Source organism: Stegodyphus dumicola, chromosome 2 (assembly GCF_044657685.1).
Source record: "Stegodyphus dumicola isolate Sdum_Otavi_A_Nest chromosome 2, ASM4465768v1".
NCBI lineage: Eukaryota > Metazoa > Arthropoda > Arachnida > Araneae > Eresidae > Stegodyphus > Stegodyphus dumicola.
This window is the reverse complement of record NC_140769.1, coordinates 104,986,035-105,001,349: the sequence shown is the minus strand read 5'-3', so window position 1 is coordinate 105,001,349 and position 15,315 is coordinate 104,986,035.

Genomic DNA, 15,315 nt, shown 5'->3' with positions numbered 1-15,315 from the left:
TTTCTCATTTATTAAAAAAATAAATCCTATTGTAATCAAAAATGTAAAGTTAATATAACTTTGGAGATAAGAAAAGAGCTGCAAAGGCTTACTATGCAAACAGTTTAAGAGTGCTGTTTTTCAAATGTTCTTTGAACGACTTAAATTTTAATTAAGATTTCTTGACTCACATTTAATAGCAGCCTTGGAAGTTTAATATCCAGGTCGTCACTGAGCTCATTATTAAGTCTTATATCTCACACTCTCTAAGAAAAATATCATATCCCCTGTAAAAAATTAACTCAAGTAACTTTACAATTTAATTAAATTCTTTACTTAAAGTTAGAGGAACATTGATGCTTCAGAACATTGATGTTTATCTTTAAACTTATAGGTTAATTTGAAATTTAGAGTTTTATTTCGCTCACGATGAGATCTAGTAGTATAAGAAGTTTAATGTTTAGGTATCGTAAAAAAATATTTAATTAAGTATTGGATAAGAGAACGTATTGTAATTTTGTGAGCGTTTCTGTTTGCTGTGATATTCTGATAGCATTAAAATACTTAACAAAATACACTCTTGTAAACATTGAATCGATGAAATTAGATTTTTTTTTCGTATAGAAAATGTAATACAGCGCTATTAGAATAGCTTAAAGGACTTAAAATCAGTTTAAATCCGTTTTTTTTTTTTTTTTAAATTTTTAAATGAAAGTGTAATTATTCCAGAGGAGCTACAAACAAGATGATGTTTGTTGTATTTAAATTTATTATTTAACAATTTGTGATCAATTTAGCATAACTTTTTAAATTTCTATTTATCTTTTTATATTTTATCCAAGTACAATTAGCAGTTTCTTACTATTTTTCCCCTTCATCTTTCCTTATCCTTTTTTAACAGCTTCCCATACACCTCCAGCACTTCTAATCTTAGAAATTAAGCCTTCCTACTCAGTAAGGAAATTTTAGGTAGGCCAAAAATAACGAAAAATTAAGCTAGAAATATAAAGTAATGCAAGTTTTCGCGATAAGAATTTTGGATGAGAGTTTAGGAATTTTAAAGTTAATAAGGACTTTGACATTACTAATCAAGTTTGAAAACAGAGGAATTAGGAACTTCCAGATTTTAGCTTTCTGTCTGAGAACGCTAAGCAGTGCTAAGAACGGTACATACGTGAAGAAAAGTTTCAGATAAGAGTTTTCAATAAAAGAAGTAATCAAGAATCTCATCCTCCCCCAAGGAATGTCTCTATAAAGAAATCCTTTGAAAACTGTACAGAGGATAAATTCTTTGAAAGCTGTAAGAAAGATGCTATTAGAGATGCACATAAATTTTTATTAGGAAATAATAATTAGAAAAATACTGACGTCATGCACTCAATAAAACATATTTTCGCACAGTTGAAGGTAGACCTTAAGAATGGCGTATCACGGGAAAAAAATTTCAAATAGGTGTTCACGATAAAGGAAGTTACGAGAAATGAAGAACAGAGCATATTTGCTCGTGAAGGTCCTAGGTGCATTAAGACATGCAAAAAGTGAACCATACAAGCTAAGCTATTATATACGAAAAGTGATATGAAATCAGGGTGATGATTTTACACAGTACAGATTGCTTAATGAAAACTTGGGCAGTTTTAAAGTTATTAATGGTACCACTGGTATTGATTTTTAAATTCAAAAATTCTTTAACTTCAGTGACGGCATCGGCAGACTGTGTTTGAATGAATATAGCTCAAGCATAAATTGCTTACGATAATGCGATCTTTTCAGTGAAATGCTTGGAGAAAGTATGATCGTAACTGGTCATGGAATTTTGTGGCTCACTTGGTCTGTGGGTCTTTTCTTAACATATTTCCGACACCGATGCTTTACAGCAGGGGTGGCCAACTTTTCTGTATATAAGAGCTACTTTTTATCTTAAAAGTGTGTTGCGATTGACTTTTTGTCATAGGTTTAATCTAAGGGAGGGGGAAGGGTGTAAAATACATACGATGTTTATACACTGTGTTTCAGTATACGGTGCATTCCAGCGAGGTATGGGTAGATAAGTAAAATGTATGTTCAAAGCTATTTTTATTTTTTAAATAACATAAGTTTTCGAGATATAGGCTCATGAAGAAAATTAATTTCCAGACCAAACTTTTAATAGCAGCATTCCGTATATGCGGTACCTAAATAATTCGATTTTCCTACACTTTGTCAAGATAAAATTTTACTAACTTAAAATGCAATTTAATTTTTTTATCTACTGCCATGTATAAGTTGTTGTACTATTTGTTCGTTAATATGAAAAAGTTGTTATAAAAATGCACAGTATGGCTGAGTATTTGATTTCAATAATTCACTTTCGCCTTTTTTTTAAGCCAGGAGAATTTATCATGAAAGAATAACATGGCTTACTTTTTGCTAATCTATGAATAGTTCGCTGAGTATATCTCGTACTGAAATATATCTCGTACTGTTGTTGTTTTTTACGTTTATCTATCTACGTAAAAAACAACAACAATAATTATTTAAAGATCCCAAAAACTCGTGTCAAAGGAAAAAAAAAAGAACTTGGATAATTATTAACGATATTTATTAATTCAAAGGTAGAGACAGATAAAAACAGATTTAGAATTTACTTTGTTGCCTTAACATCAATGGAAAAACTGAGTTTGTATGTCCCTAACCAAGGAATCATAATTAGGTGTATATCCTGACAAAGATAATAATAATGAGTATGTATGGGAATCAGCCAGGACAGAACGTTGTTTAGTCTTCATTAGTTACAGGTATGAAAATGCCGATTCACATAGGTATGTAGATCCGAAACAAGAATAGATACATCCGCTGCATTTGGTGATACTGGGATATTTTTCTCGGTTGATATATTTCCAAAAATCTTCTTCAAATGTTCGGGCTTGCAAGATTCAGTTTGTAAAATTATAATTTCATTTTCTAATGCCTTTTAATTCATATGACATACAAGTCTGAAATTTTTTGGCTAATGTGTTTCATACTTAAATCGTTTTTAAAAGGAAAAGATATGAATTCCACAATTTCTTTAATTTTTCAAAATCCTAGAATCTTATCTCAAAATCTTCAATTACTTTTTGGATTTCCGCGACATATTTGTCGATCTTATAATTAAAATTTTTATATTTTTGCAGGTTATCCGCGATATTTGGATCAAGTTATTTTGTTGCCGATCTTCTATTAGCAAAATAAATTTTGTTTTATATGCGACTATGCAGCTGATCATATCAATTACTGTTTCATTTTTATCTCGTAATTCTAAATTTAAATGGCTTAGTATTGAAGTAAAATCAGTAAGAAATGCGAAGTCACTAAGCCAAGTTTCATCATTTAAATTTTCAGAGTTTTCATCTTGTTCGTGAAGAAAATCTGTAATTTCAGGCAATAAATCACGAAATCACTGCAAAATTTATCTGTGCTTTGTCATCATCTGACATCGGTGTAGTAATAATTCAGGTTGGCCTTCATCGAGCTGCAGTTGGAAGAGGCGCCGTTTGAGCAAACTTTCTCGAATTGAATTAACAATTTTAATGCTATGCCCATTATCTCTTTTGTGTTTAGTCTCTTGCTAGTTAATAATTGCTGGTGAATTATGCCGTGATAGTTTAAAAAGGCAGGGAATTCATCCTCCTTTTGACACAGGGCTATAAATCCATTTATGGTACCTATTATTGCAAATGCGCCATCTGTTGAGACTAATTTAAGAAAAGGTACTCAAATCATTGAGCAAGTTTTTAAAGGCTTTGAATATGTCTACACCTCTAGCCCTTTTCTTCAAAAAAATCATTCCCAACAATTCTTTTTCAGATGTAAAATCCTTAAAAACGATACGAAAGAAAACAAGCAATTGTGCCATATCATTTATATCTGTGGATTCATCACACTGAAGGGAAAAACAAGAACATCTATTAATATCATTAGCTAACTGCTCTTTTACATTCCCACCCATCCTTTCAATTCATCGCATCAGTGTGTTTCGAGACAATTGTAGATCTTTAATTGGAGCAGCAATTTCGCTCTTGTTTTTAAAATCGTTAAAAAGTTAATTTGATATTTCTAAAAAAATGTCCTTTACAAATTCACCGTCGGAAAATGGCTTGCATTTTTTTACTAAGAGATAGCTTACTTATTATAATTTCATTTTTATTCATGATGCAGTAGTTACTGCTTGTGACTTCAAACTTGGCTTTTTAAAAACGCTTTGTTGATTGAGTTTCAAGATCCCTAACTTTGTTTTCTCAGTTCAGAATTTGGTGGATAATCTGCTTGATACCTGTTACGTAAAGCTAAAAATGTCTCTCCAGATTACCCACTCTAGCAATGGTTACTGAGGTAAGGCATATTAAACAACAACATTTATTATTCAACAGGGTAAAAAAGTAATCGAGTTTTCATTCTTCATAGAAGTGATAAGTTTTCGATTTCTTCGGTTTACTACTCATGTTCATGGGTATACTAGAATGCAAAGGAATACGACAATTTAAAGAATGAATATTGAATCAAATATTTTTCTAGAAAATTCAAAACTCACGAACTTCGGCTATTATCTCCGTTACATTGAGAGAAATGATAACAATACTGCATACTACGATCGGCCACAGCAATACAAGTGTGTTAAAATCAAATAAAGATATATTTAAATTTACAAAAAATATGTTAAAGTTACAATATATTTATTACGATTTAAATACTGAAATCTTAATTTAAACAGAATTATTGTTATTCCTAAATATATTTGTAATACTGTCCCTTATTTTTTTCTCAGTGTAATAACCACAGTTAGTTTAGAGATCTTTTGCCGAGAATGCTGATCAAGTAAATAGATATGTAAGAAAGTAAATAGATATGTAAGAAAAGCAATTTGATTTAAAACAAGGAAAAAGTACTTATATTTTAAACAGAAGAAAAATTGAAACCCAAAGTGGTCACTGAGTATAAGTAATATTGATTAGTAACAATACTAATAACACAAAAGAAGAGAAGGTACTGTATGACACTACCAAATATTCAAGCTAACTGACTGTGTTCTTCAATGAGTCAAGCCCTAATAGTTGCGTTCCCGCATTGCGTCTGGTGACAAGTGTAAAATATAAGTCAAAATATATTGTGGTGGATGGGCGGAGACTACAGGGTCAGGCTGTCAGAATTCTAGCAATTTATGACCTCGACAAATTCTCAGAATGCTAAAAGGTTGCTAAAATGCTATTGCTAAAAGGTTTTGTCTTCTAAAATCCCTTCTACAAGTTGTACACGTTTTGTCTTCTACAAATCCATTGTACAACGAGATTCTATTCCAGTCATTGCGAGCAACCGATGATCGACCAAAATTAGCCTCGCGATCGACTTGTTGGTCAGCCCTGCTTTCCAGCATTCACTTTAGAGCATGCATAATTTTAATTACTTATAAGTTTTACTGTTTTTGCAAAATTATTATATGCACTTTTCTTATTCAAAATTATTATATGCATTTTTAATTTATTCCTCAGTATGTTCAATGACACAAAAATAATTGTTTTGAGCCATTAGACGATTTTAAGCCGATAATTAGGCACAGTTGTACTCCCAAGCGTGAAGAATTATCGGATACTATTGTTATATTATTACTTATATTATAGCTATATTATTTTTATGATTGTTATATTATTATTTATATTATTGTTATATTATTTATATTATAAGGCATTTCTCCCGTCTTCCTAGTGTGCCTTCGTGGTGTAGTTTTTCTGCATGCTGGGCCGGTTTTCCAGAGGTCCGTGGTTCGATTCCCGGCGAAGGCGATTGCTAATTTTTTATGTTTCTTGCTTCCAAAAATACCTAATTTCTCTACAGTATGATTGTTATATTATTATTATTATTATATTATTTATTGTTATTGTTCTAACATGAGTGATAATATCTCTCTTTATCCTTCCTGTAATTTCTTTCATAGTATTTGCTTCATACTACATCTTCTGAATATCGGTGACCGTTTCTTTCATTTTATGGCTATTTAGCCAATTACAGATATTCAGAAAATTATAAAAATTAATTTACTTGAAAAGCCTTATCCTGCACTTTCGTCTATTCAGGCATGAAATGTAATGAGTTCTCGAGAAGAGCACAATACTTATGATTAAACAAATATACTATCTTAGAATTTTATTTTGAGGTTATTCACCACTCCTTAAAATTTGTCTGGCTTTAAGCGTAATGGTAAATTAATCCTGAAGCTAATGACAGTAGTGACAAAACCATAGTAAATTTAAATTTAGTATATTGAAACTTACAGATTACAGTGAGAATTCTATTCAATGCTTCTATTTCACGAAAATCTAGGGCAGTGCCTGCCGCACATTCTTAAAAAAAAAAAAAAAAAAAAAAAAAAAAAAAAAAAAAAAGGCTTGCCTTCAATGCCTGAGATTGAGTGTCCCGAATTTTCATTGTAAAAAGTACCTTTGCTCTTTGTAAGTTCTCAAATCTTTTAAATTCTTTGTAAGAAGATGTGTAAAACGCTTGAGATACTCAGGCCCAAAATTACTACAATCCAGTTAAATATAGAATATTGTGATTATTGTCAAAGTTGTACGTCTTCCTTTATTTGTGCAAAGAAAATGTCTCGTAAAAACAGACGCCATAAATATCAGTGTAAGGTAGAGTTAACGGTGGTTCTAGAAAATCTAACTCAGAAATTACAGCTTAAATGAAGAATTTTTTCTTGGAAGATCTATACAGCTCGATGAGGAATGAAAAATACCTTCGTAATTGTTAAAAACTAGCAAAGGGTTAAGAATAATATATTTTAGAGGAGGAAGGAATTTCGTTTACCGTAATAGTGAAAAATAAAAGAAGTAAAAAAGCTTGCATTATTTAAGGGACAACCCAATAATAGAAATGGGATAAAGCTTTTATCACTGATGAACATATTTACAGTTATTTGATGCACTAAAACTAAGATTATTATTTAAAATTTTGATTTTAGGGTACAATTTATGTGATAAGCACACTTTTAAACTGTTTTCTTCATATGGTCAAATAACGGAGGAAAATTAAACTCACAGTAAAAGAAGATATTTCATTTCGGGAATGAATGCCTTCTGTTCGCGGTATTCGATCCCAAATTTGTTAAGCATCACGGAATTTGCTTTAAGCTAATAGAAAGTTATGGTATTTTTACATCCTTGTACGAAGTAAAAAGGAAGTATTATAATCGCAAAAAGTTTCAGGCATCATATTTTAACGCAAATATCCATTTTGACCGCTATCGAATGCAATTTAACGATGTTTTTGCGTGAAATCTGTACGTAAAGACAGGATAAAGGAATCTTTCCCCCCCAAAAAAAATTTGTAAAACTAATTTAAAATGAATTCTAAAGATAATTTTTCGTGGCGTCTGTGCGTACGTGCGTACGAATGTATCTCGCATAACTCAAAAACGAGTAGCCACAGAATGTTGAGATTTTGTATATAGGACTGCTATAACATGTAAATGTGCACCTCGTGTTTTGGTTGCAATCGGCCGCACTAAAAGTATATAAATATATGTACATATATATCCACTCTGTTACTCGGCTCAGTGATCTCAGTTTCTTTATTCTTATATGTTTGTAAATTGTGCATTTTCTTCTTTAAAAATGATTAAATTATGTTGTTCTTATCTTCCGGTTAAGGCTTTTATGGCTTTAGTAAATCTGTATGCAATATTTTTAGAATTATCAACAATTTAAAAGTTGCTTAAGTGCCGCTAAGCCTAATAATTTTTTCCATGGCGGCCATTGCTTGTTTACATTTGAAACAGCAGAATAATAGATTTGTTGCCAATCTATAGAAAGTAAGTTTCCAAATAACTAAGATAACGCCTTCTTTTATTATTGCGAATTAAATCGTGCTTAATCCATTCTGGACTTTATTCGAGGAAATAAGTGTTTAAGATTTACTTCATAATTTTCAATACAGACATCTTGAGTTTTAATGTATTTTTGCTTGTCGCGAAGGGAGAACTGAATTGATTGAATGAGAAATAATGAATCGCTTGTGAAAAATTGTTTCTTTCTTTCTTTCTTTTCTTTTTTTTTCTTTTCTTTTTTTTTTTTTTGTTTTTCTTTGCTTAATTTGTTTTATACATCGTTTTATTATAGTATTTGAATAGAACATGTGGCAATGATTAGATAATTCTTAAGATGATATAAATTCTGTGCATTCTGAATTAAAAAATGAATGAAACGTAACGCTATTAAGTAAACCTAGGGCCAGAGTGTCACTATGGTAAACAAATATAGTAAATTTCAAAGAGTGCATTTATTCTATTGTGGGTAATGCGCTATCAGCGAAGTAGATTTAATTCACTCCAATAAGTTTAAATGAAATGTAAGAAAAAATGGATATAATTTAATATTCCGTACATTCCGGAAGTCATGTGGTGAACACATCAGATTTTTTAATTTCTTGTTAGGGTGTTTTTTTTTTTGAAGCAATTAGTATATGTTACACTGATCTTGTCTATGTTCATAGCCTGTTAAGGTACAAATGACTGCGGAGTTTAGAGTCATCGGTTATTTATTGCACAGTTTTGACTAAATTTTTAAGTAGAACAATATTTGGTTGTATATTTAGTTGAAACTTCGCTTAGTAGACATTTGCGACGCCAAGACTTACTGCCCGTTATCAAGAAGTGTCAGTTAAATGGAAGTGAAATGGTCTTCTATTTCGATAACACAGTTATTATTAGAAACGTAAAAATAAATTTACTGCTGGATAAATTATTAGGTCATTATTATCTAACAGAGCCATGACAAGGGTGAGGCAATTGAGGTACTTGCCTCAGGTGAATTATTAGGAGGGGCTCCAAATTGGCTATACGAATTCGAAAATTACTTTAGTTATATTTAAAAATTAATTATGTTTATGTCAAATTTATTAATTAATAATCAATAATTAATAAAATTTAAGTAATAATTAATTATAATTATTATAATAATAATTTTCATTATAAATTTAATTGATTATGTTTTTATGTCAGTTATTATTAGGAGAAATAAGCTTCGGCAAACGTAACTTAATAAAACAATAGGAAGAATTGCAAGAAAATCTATAAATTAATGCAGTGTGCATTTGGATGTTATTTCTTATTTATCAAAAAAGAAATAACATCCAAATGCACACTTCTTATTTATCAAAAAAGAATTTATTAACATTTTCATTTGAAGGTTATAAATAATTAGCTATATCATTTTTCTGTATTTATAAAGCTGCGATTAAAAAATACTTTAAGAATTATGGTATAACTATGTTATAAGAATTATGATATTTTGATTTAATACAGTTGCTTTTGTTTAATACAAATATAGCTATTTTGATATATGGGGGCGCGCATTTACCTTTTTGCCTCAGGTGAAAAAATATCTTGCCACGGCTCTGTCATCTAATCATTATAATAACATTATAAAAAATCGTGATTTATTGCTGAGCTTTTAATGTTCTACAAATTCAAAATTATCCCTCTCAAAGTTTTGGTGTTGAATTATGATATAGGGGTACTAAATACGAGCAAAGACAAATATTTCTGTTGCATTTGTAAAGAGGAAGAGAAGAAGCAGAATCTGGAATCGAACTTCTGGCAGACAATTTCTAAAACAAAAAGCTGAGTAAATTCAAGATTTTTGTAGTAGATGTTTGTAGTAGATTATTTTCGAAGAAACAGCAATTCGCCCTCTTAAGTGAAGTAAACATTATTATTGGACTTGCAATCTTTGTTTTAAGAAAAATTGGATTTCTCGAAATTGAAATTAATGTTACCTAAGGGTAAACCTTTCTTCTTTCCTATTTATATACAACAGTCTTGTGTACTAGTACTCACAGAAAAAAAAAAAAAAAAAAAAAAAAAAATTCCAGAATTTTCGCAAAGAACACTGATGCTCGTAATTTTTTTTTGTTCATTAAAAATATCACGGTATCATTTTATAGACGTACTGTTTTTGCTTCCTTATACGAAGTAAAGGAAGTATTGCAACGGGAAAAATTTTGTGTATAATATTTCAACAAAAATATTCATTTTAATCGTTCCCCAATCCATTTGGACTACTTTTATTGCTTGATGTCTGTATTTACAGACAGAATAAAAACTCTTTTTCCAAAACAGATTACAAAATGCGTTTAAAATGGATTCAAAATTTTTTTGTCACACCTGTACGTACGTATGTATCTCTCATGACTCAAAAACCATTGTCTGTCGAACATTGAAATTTTGTATATGGTACTGCTATAATATCTAGTTTCGTTACATATCCTCCTTTTTTTTAATAGCAATCGGCGATACCAGAAGTATACATACCACTTTCCTTACCCGGTCTTTATTTTCGCAATCGTTGGTTGTAGTCATATGCTGCTAATTACAGAAGGGTTTTAAAATGACGAAAATATTCATGTTTTAGCAGTATCAAATTAAAAAAAAAATAATTTTCGAAAATAAAGAAATCTCTCTTTTAATATGGTGTCTCGGTTCTTATATTTCGGGCACTTTTATACTCGTTATGAAAAATTAAAATTGTAAGAAGTTTGCCTCCCGTGCAACAAAAATTAACCGAAATATTTAACTTCAAAATTTGCAATTTTTATTGTCATTTTCAACTTACCTTGAAGGATCAGTTCATTAAGTCAGAATAACTCGAGGAAATAAGTTTCAATGAAGTGCAGAAAAAAAAAAAAAAAAAAAGGCCGCACAAAAAATCTTGTGGTGTCCACAACATATTTTTTAAAACAGTCAGTAAAGATTTTCAAATTGTTGAAAACTATTTATTTTTCTCTAGGACTCCATTATTTCGAAACGTATGATATGGTATGAGAAGAACCACCTAACAGAACGTAATCTGTAATATATGATAAATTTTTCGCTACTTTGCATTGTAACCATTCTAGAAAATTAACCAAATGTGCTTAATTAAAACGAAAAATAAAATAATGCATTTATTTTTTTCCGTCATAGCATAGCAAATTGGATTATAAAACATTAATGAGGCATTTGCTAACCCATAAATCTCAATAGTTTCGTTAATGAAGCGAACAAAATGTTAATATTCGCAAGCAAGCACTGACGCAAGAAAGTGCCAGCTGTTTACTTTTTATAATTCGAGGTTTATGACGCACTAAAAAATTAAAGCATACAACTAAAATTTATTAGCAGAAGTTATATTTAGATATTAATTAAGCGTTTAAAAATTATAACCAATTTAAAACTAGGAGAAGCTCTTAGAATAGTATTAATTACTTTTAGCTGCATATTAAATTTCTGGAATGAAATGGCGGATGATAGCAGGTACATCTATACAGTCTTAGGAGTAGTTTTTTTTTAACAAATCCGAGCAAACGTATCAAACGATAATTAGCCAAGAAAAATTAGCTCTTTAATTTGATATAACTTTTGTTTTCCTAACTTCAATTGTTTTTTAGTTATGAGCTTTAATTAATAGATTTTTTCCGTTGTCATTGTGATTTCTATTCTGGGGGAAGAAATCTCCCTCTTTTCGGTAAAATGGTCGTTTTTTCGAGTTTTCAGCGCACTTTCTTTGGGACTGCGTACAGGGTTATTGAAATTCCAAGTTTCTCCCCTTCGCGAGGCGTGGCTGATTGGCGACTATTTGGCGCCTTGGAATTTCCGTTGGGGTTTCAAAGCTGTGGTTTTGGCTAGATTGTTAGCATGAAAGAATGCTGAAGTTGCAACTGGTTTCATTTTTGGCGGGGCGTGAGCACTGCCAAGTTGGTATTCCTGCGCGTTCCCTTTTAACGGGATGTTTTGAGGGACAAGGTGACATTTTTGCACTTTTGACTTACCATCGGACGCTGTACTCGCCGGCAGATGATTTTTTTCGGAAGATGCATTTTTCCACCTTTGGATCTACGGGCTTCTTGCCCTTGAGTTTTGAACGAGGGATTTAGTTTTATGCATCATGCCCTCGACCAAATTATAGTCTCATCAGTTTTTTTTGTGTTTGAATATTTAAGTTACTTAAAAGATAAATAATATAGAAAAATGCAACGAAAGGTGATGCCTGGTATTTGTGCCGTTAAGAAGAAAATTTCAGTTTCTCCTCCACGAATAGAGTCTTCATCTGTCTCGATGTTTCTACCACGTCTTTAAGAATTATTTTCCACTATGCAAGAAATTCCTTCACTGCTAGCTCCGGGGTCGCTACAACAGGATGCATCATTTGGCTTGAGTCTACTCCTTGTTGCGTCTACGGCCTGTAAGGATAGGTTCGTCGATTCCACTAACCGATTTCCTGATGTAACTTCAGAATTCTTCTCTTTGCTGAACGACTCGTAACTTCAATATTGGATTGTAAATCAACTAGCATAAGGACTTGGAACCTCCATAGTGCATCCTAAATCAACTAGAAACTTCTCGGCTCCATTGAAAATTCATCTACATATGAACTCTTCTCCCTTTCCACCACGCTTGGCAGCCGTCCTCCTTGGCATCAATGATAATTCTTTTCCATATGAGGGTTTTCTCCTCCTCCTATTCACTTGCCTCCTGTGATTACTCAGATAAGTTTTTTTGTTTTCTTTTATTTGTTAGTCTGATGTTAAAAAAATTCTGCAGTTAATAGTGATTGAAATAACTTAATTAGTTGAATTAAAATATTGTAGTTGAGTAAATTAACCTAATTCTAATGAAATCATTTTGTTTGTCGATAAAGTAAATTATTAGATTGGCTAAGGAAATATATCCTTATTTAAATTATTTAATTGAAACAGTGAATGTAACTTGTTAAACTGGTTAAGGAAATATATTCTTCATTAAATTATTTAATTGAACTTGTGAATTTCTTTCATGGTGAAGATTGATTGGTAAAGGTGTCATTATTTGAGCTTCTTTGCTCCTCTTAGGGACTAAATTGCTTGTAGGATGTAATATCCTGATTTCAATTAATATTTTACCCGGTTAAATTACTCTTTTTGAAAATAGAAAGTTATTGTGGGCAATAACCTGAATTCCATTGGTATTGATTAAATGTTACTATGTGCAATAACCTGAACTACATTGGTATTGATTATTCTGTGTGAAATGTTTCTTTTTTTTTTGGAAAGTGTAATTTGTTAATTATTCTTTTTGGCTCCCCGGGGAGGGTATTGTTAATTTATCCAAAGTTTTATTTGATTATATTTACTTGAATGTAATAGAAATAATAGTTTAATATTAGTGACTCTTAAGATAAAAGTAATATTACTCTGTAGGGGTATGCATTTGTAGAAATCAATATTTTACAGATCAGCTTGAATATAATTTGCTTACTAAGTTAATTATACATTGTGTAATCATCAATATGTTGCAGTTCTGATTGAATATAAATTGCTTTCAAATTAATGGATTAAGTAATTGTTGAAGAATTGAATAAATAGGCTCACTTTTCTAGATCAGTCAATGTTTATTTTTTTGTGTGCTGATGATTTTCACCAGTCTACTTCTCAAATTGATTTCAGGGTTAATCCGAAAACACAACGCAAATGTGCAGGTTTTATTGATATTAGTATATTACTGTTGTTAGACAATTTTAAGTGTTATTGTCAACTGACTAGGAAACCTTTTAGGTACCTACCTTACTTTTCGAAACATAACAAACCGACTGGGCGAGAGCACTTTTTATGGTATCTTAACTTGCTTTTCTAAAAATATTCTGCTTTTCCAGGGGAGGAGCAGTGAAGTCGCCTAACATTGGCAATTCATTTAGGCTGAAATCTCGACGAACAGCTCGACGAACATGAGCTCGTATCCATGTGGCACATGGATTTTCCTCTGGGTATCGTGGATATGATCTAGTTTTTCTTAGAAAGTTCTTCACGATGGCTTTCTCCTCTTAGGCAGATAACATTCGTGTGCTTTGCCTTAAAACAAGCTTAAAATAATCCTTCCTTACGGACAGAATTTTCTGAGGAATTAATTGTTTGTTTTGAACCAAGCAAGATTGTCATGGATTTGGAAGCTTAGAAAAAAACAACAATTAAAATTTGCTAAAAAGCAAGTAAAACAAAAATGGAAATCCTTGAAATGTTGTTCAAAGCCTACTGGGAATCAGCTTTAACAATATTCCAACGTTTCTCGCTAGTATAGATGATTTCGTGGTTGTCGCGAAGCTGTTGATGTTAAATCCAGGACTGGTCGTTCTTCGCAGCTTTAATGAAAACGTTAAGGAAACTGTACACATGTCTCAAAAGCTGTTAGCCGTCTTTTCGTATGATAGCTGATGAGCTTAACATCATTAAAGACACTGCTCACAAAACATAGAAATAAAACTCACAGAAAATATTACTTTTTTTAACCCTTTAGATAGGGACTGAAAAACAGAAAGAAGATCTAATTTCTACATGCCATGATTTAATGCAAAAGACAAATATCAACGCTCATGTTGTTCAAACAAATTGTGAATGGGGATGAAATCGTGTGCTTTGTTTATAATTCTGAGATTACGGAGAAAACATCTGCTTGGGCTGGAGAAAGTTTGCCTTCGTTACAAATACTTCAATTTCAGAAACATCAAGTAAAGACTATCGGTGATCTTTTTGATCAAAACAGATAATCCACAGGGATTTTTTTCCTGAAGGACAGACAATAATCTCCATATTTTGTAAAGATGAATATGTGATTAAATAGATTTCTGAAGAGAATTCAGTGCAGTAGCGCTTAAATATACCACTCGAATAACCGATTTATGTTTCTTTTTTTTTTTTTTTTAAATTGAAAATTTTAAATCCTTGTGTACCACATAGTATTACACAAGGCTTACAGAAGTAAGTAAAAAAAAAACAAATACAACAACACAAAATAAAATAAACTTACAAATTCACAGATGATACGTAAGAGATCACAGAATCCCATAAGAAAAGGTCACAATTCTCAGTCACATCCACTATACACCCAGTTTGGTACTGCAGACTATTTTATCGTTCCTAAAGTGAAGTCTCACTTCAAAGGTAATTATTTTAATAGCAATCAATAGATTTGGAAAACTATTACCAGAGAATTATTTTAAAATAATTAAAAAATAAATTATACAAAAGAATCAAGCAGCTGCATAACAAGGAGAAGCTTTTCACAGATTAAAAGGACTACATACTAAATGCTAAGAAGTGCGGATGCTTATACCTTATCCCGTCGACCATGAGAGTTGGTTACCATCGAAATATGAAAACTGGTGGAAATCCTATGAAAGTTGTGCCGATCGTTTCTGCGGAATTCTGAAGGAATTAAATTCACACATCCAGTATTCAACCCGTCTCGTTTTTGTGTTTTCTAGATTTCTACTATTTTATTAGCCCTCTACCGATCTTAGAGAAAACTCTGCT